This window comes from Hibiscus syriacus, unplaced genomic scaffold (genome assembly GCF_006381635.1).
Source record: "Hibiscus syriacus cultivar Baekdansim isolate YM2019G1 unplaced genomic scaffold, ASM638163v2 tig00110429_pilon, whole genome shotgun sequence".
Taxonomy (NCBI): Eukaryota; Viridiplantae; Streptophyta; class Magnoliopsida; order Malvales; family Malvaceae; genus Hibiscus; species Hibiscus syriacus.
This window is the reverse complement of record NW_024062733.1, coordinates 12,889,815-12,895,245: the sequence shown is the minus strand read 5'-3', so window position 1 is coordinate 12,895,245 and position 5,431 is coordinate 12,889,815.

Below are 5,431 nucleotides of genomic sequence, written 5' to 3'. Positions count from 1 at the left end.
TCAAAAATGCACTAGCTAAGGTTGCCAGAGTTGATGAAAAATGGGTAACTGACCGAGCTCGATGTAAGGGTAGTGGAGAAGGAATCGCTTGGCTTCATATCAAACAACTAATGAAACACCACCCTGACGAGTGGAAGACAATAGACCTGTTTGCATTAGGTCTGTATGGTCTAATTTTATTCCCAAAGACCTTGGGATACATCGATGCCACCGTAGTGGAGCTATTCGAACAACTCTCGAGAAGAGTCAATCCAGCACCAGCCATCTTGGCTGAGACCTTTCGATCTCTCAATCATTGCCGAAGAACTGGCGGAGGAAGATTCACCGGGTGCATTCAGCTCCTTCAAGTCTGGATTCACAGCCACTTCTGGAAGACTGACGGGGTTGCCTACCGCCGTTTCAGCACCACCTATTCACCTCTAGGTGAATTTATTACCTTAAAATGGCATGAAGGCGCCTCGAAAGAAAAATGGATGAAGGTCTTTACGCATCTTCAAGACCGAGATATTGTTTGGAGAGCCCCTTGGTTATTCCTCAGTGATGTTCTTTTTCGATGTGGTGACTCCGACACTGTGACCTTACTTGGACTTTGGGGAGCAGTCGGGTATGCTCCGCTATTAGCACTTAGACAATATGGAGCACGTCAGCTTGTCCCAGCAACATGCGGGTTAGCTAGGTCAGAGTTTGAGTATCACGGCGACAGCTATAAGAAGATGATCAAAGAAGTAGCCGATTCGTGGAGGAAAGTATTCCGGATGGATGTTGTAGCTGCCAGAAGTATGCTCACTCCGGATTATGTGGAGTGGCGAAGATTGAGAAAGAATGACAATATCCCTGTGCCAGACTGTGATGACACCCGGACCATGGAGGAACATCTCAGGCATGTCCCTTCTGAACTCGAGATAGCCAAGACCGAGTTTGAAGCCGTGAATAATGAGCTGAAGCAAAGGATAAAGGAACTTGAAGCTGAACGTTATCAGTGGAAGCTTGATGCTGACTCTCAGAAAGATCGGGCAGAAAAACTGGAAAAAGAACAAAAAAGAGTCCGTTTTGAGCTCGAAGACTTGAGAAAGGGGTATCAAGATAAGGTCAAGGATAACTCCAAGTTGAAGGTAACCTCTGAATACTGGAAAGACGAAGCTCATAGCCTGAAAAGGAAGTTCGAGGGGCCTGATGAGAGAGCTTGGAAAGAACAAACAAAGACTGCCCAAAGACGCTTGGCAGATAGTCAATATCAGAACCAACGCTTGAGGGTTCGGGTAGCTGACCTAGAGAAACAGCATGAGAAAGATGGCAAGACGATAGCTGAGTTAGAAGCTATTATAGATGGGTTCAACAGGCAAGCAAACGAGCTTCAGATGGTGCCCTTCGACGGAGGACTACAATGGCGTTTCCGTTGGGAACAAGCACAACGAAGGGTGAGGGCCCGAGACGCAACCATCCGAGATTTCCTGGATCAAGTGCAAAAAGTAGCCCGTCATCTTCACGGCCTAGCAAGGGAAGCTGGTGTGGTTCGACAAGGTATTCAACCAGTGACAGATGAAGGCAGAAGACTTGTCAACCTACTGGAAGCTGTTCGGGGTCTAGAGGATTTAGTCCAAATGTACCTTTAATCTGTTTTTATGTCTCTAAAAAAGATAAAACATTTTTGTCTGAATAAGGATTATTTATAATAATGAACACTTTTCTGGATCAATGCCTCCAATTGCATACATCATACATTGCATTTCTTGCATTTTATATCTCATGTTTATTTATTTTATATTTTCCATGTTTTTACATTCGTATTAACTAACAGAACATGTCTCAGACACCGAGCTTACCACCACAAGCATCAGATACACATCACCCGCACAATACTCGAGCAAAAAAGAGACAAATGGAAGCCAGAATGGAGAAAATCGAAGAGCACATGGCAAGACTTCAAAAGGAACTAGAAGATAAGATGGCTCAGAACAGTGAAAGCACTCTTGAGTCCATCAAGAAAAATCAGGAGTCCTTGGTCGACCAAATCGTAGCCAAGTTGTCAGGTCTACAGCAAGCTAGTGCATCAGGGGGCATATCTTCCGAGGGGGTGGCCATACCACCAACCCCGCAAATGGTTCTCTCACCCGGAATATTACCCGGGGACGTATCTGCTACTAAAGGGAAAGCAGCACTACCCGGGGACTCATTCACTACCAAAGCGAAAGTTACACCTGCTGTGAAGATACAAACTTCTACAATCATCCCTGATGATCATCCGGATGATTATAATGTCCCAGACTTTAACGAGGAAGATAAATCCAAAAAGATGGAAGAAAAGATGGTCCAGGGAGACCATGATTATTATGGAGTGGACGCAATGGAGCTGAGCCTAGTTCCAGACTTGGTGCTTCCACCAAAGTTTAAAGTTCCTGAGTTTGAAAAGTTCGACGGGAACAGTTGCCCTTCAGCCCATATTACTATGTTCTGTCGAAAGATGACAGGATATGGCGGGAATGACCAACTCCTAATCCATTGTTTTCAAGAGAGCCTGTCCGGTTCAGCTATTCGGTGGTATAACCAGCTTAGCCGAACTCATATCAAGACGTGGAAAGACTTAACCAAGTCTTTCTTGGAGCAGTATAAGCATATCAACGATATGAGACCAGACCGGGTCATGTTGCAAAGCCTAGAGAAGAAACACAATGAGAGTTTCCGACAGTACGCACAGAGATGGAGGGATTTATCTGTGCAAGTTCATCCACCCTTGGATGAAAAGGAAACAAGAAAGCTATTTGTACAGACCTTGAAGGCACCTTACTTCGGGCACTTGGTAGCAATCACGTCGGGAAGTTTCTCAGATTTAGTCATGGCCGGTGAAATGATCGAGTTGGCCATTAAACAAGGAAAGATTGAGGGAGGAGACTCCACTAAAAAACCTCCCATGAAGAACAAAGAGCGAGAGATCAACAATGTAAACACCTACAGTGTTAACAAAGGGGTAACGATCTCAAGCTCAAATTCCACAGCAGCTGTACCATCCGGTACTTCTAGACAGAACCAGAGAGAACCAAGAAGAGAAAGGGAAAGGGAACAGTTTGACCCCATTCCCATGACGTATAAAGAATTATACCAACAGCTCTTCGACACTCATGCAGTGTCGCCTTATCCTATGAATCCAATAAATCCTCCTTACCCGAAATGGTATGACGAGAGCGCTCACTGTGAATACCATGGCGGTGTGCAGGGGCATTCGATTGAAAGTTGTCTCGCATTCAAGAGACTTGTGCAACGAATGAGAAACAAGAATTGGATCACTTTCAATTCCGGAGCACCAAACGTCGCCCAGAATCCCTTGCCCAATCATCAGGAGACAGGAATTAATGCCATTACTACTGAAGGGGGAAGGAGAATTAAATCAAGGGTTTCGGAAATTGAATCTCCTTTGGCTTGGGTATGGAGCCAAATGGTAAAAGCAGGATTTCTTGCACCATATTCAGATACGATAGAAAATGAAGATGGTAACCATTGTTGTTACCACAACAGAGAAGGGCATAAAGTGCAAGATTGCCCAGAGTTCAGATTGTTAGTCCAGCTCATGATGGATCGAAAGGAGTTGGAATTTTACGAAGAAATTCAAGATTCTTGGGAAGCAGATGTTTGTGCCACCGGAGAATCATCAGATAGAAAATTTGGTAGGGGTAGTCCTTTGATAATTACCCCTAAGGCAAGCATGACAGTGACAACACCAGCCAAGGTGGTAATCTCCGCACCGCGGCCTTTTCAATATAAAGACAATCGGCAAGTGCCATGGAAGTACGAGTGTCAGGTGAGCACTTCCGGAGGAGGTAATAGTAAAGTGGGGCAAAGACCACTGGAGCCATTCAAAGAAGATGTGCTAGTCATCAATGAACCTATAAAAGAGGAAGAAGCTAAAGAGTTTCTCAAGATCTTGAAGCACAGCGAGTACAACATTGTAGAACAGCTCCACAACTTACCTACACGTACTTCAATGCTAGCACTATTTTTAAGCTCGGAAGCACACCGAGAAGCGTTGTTGAATGTCCTTAATCAAACGTTCGTGCCACAAGACATACCAGTCAGCAAGATGGATCGACTGGTGAACAATATTCAAGCTGATAATCTCATCTCGTTTTCAGATGATGAGATTCCATCCGGAGGAAGAGGCCGAACAAAGGCGTTACATATTACTACCTACTGTAAGGGGCACGCTTTACCAAGTGTCTTAATCGATAATGGTTCAGCCCTGAACGTGATGCCTTCGATTACATTGAAGAGGCTACCAATAGATACCTCTCATATGAGAGCTTGTCAGAATGTGGTCCGAGCATTTGATGGGACCAAAAGAGAGGTAATTGGAAAGATTGAGGTACCATTGACCATCGGACCAGCCGCCTATGATGTTGAGTTCCTTGTGATGGATATCATGCCGTCCTATAGCTGTCTTTTGGGAAGGCCGTGGATTCATCAAGCAGGTGCAGTACCCTCCACGTTGCACCAGAAAGTTAAATTTGTCATTGACGGGGCCTTGGTAATTATCAACGCTGAGGAAGATATCGTGGCAAGCGTGACCACGGAGGCTCCATACATCGAAGTAGACGAGGAAGCGGTAGAATGTTCGTTCCGCTCCTTGGAGTTTGTGAATGCCACATTCGTGGCAGAAGGAAAAAGAATCCCAAGACCTCAACTCTCCAAATGTACAAGGATAGAGATCAAGCAAACCCTAGGCCGAGGCGCAAGAACCGGGAGAGGTTTTGGGAAATATTTGCAAGGAATGATCAACCATGTCCGTCCTATCCCAAAATTAGACCAATTTGGGCTCGGTTTTCAGCCCGGTTATCATGAAAAGAGAAAGGAAATTCAAAAGAACCGGGAGAAAAGGCTAGCCAGATTGACTGGAAACGAACTCCAATGGAAGCCTGTGACATTCCCGCCGCTCTTCAGAACATTCAAGTCAGGTGGTTATGTGTTTGAGACCACCATGTCCGAGTTACAAACGACTCTGGAAGATCTGAACGTTAATGCCGTGACCACAGAAGATGTTGACAACGAAGATAGATCCAGGATATGCCCTCTGCCACATGGATTCGTACCTAGCAGTTGGTCGGTGGAAGAACTACCTGTGGTTTACAAGAATCTTTCAGAGTAATATTCGAACTATCCCTATTTGCCTATACCCGGGGCAATAGGTGATCTTTTGTAAGGGTGAATAAATGTTTTGTTTAAGTTTAATAAAGGATGCATTTTTCTTTTCCATGGCAAACAAAGTTTTCTTTTATTCATTATCTATCTCCTTCAGTATTTCATCTCCAGTTACTCTCAAAGTTAGTTCTTGACCATTCCGTGTGGGATATTATCCTCTCACACATACACATCTTCCTCCTTTCAGGTTCCCAGATAACGATAATGTGGGCACTAATGACCCTGATCCGGAGGTAGATTTTGA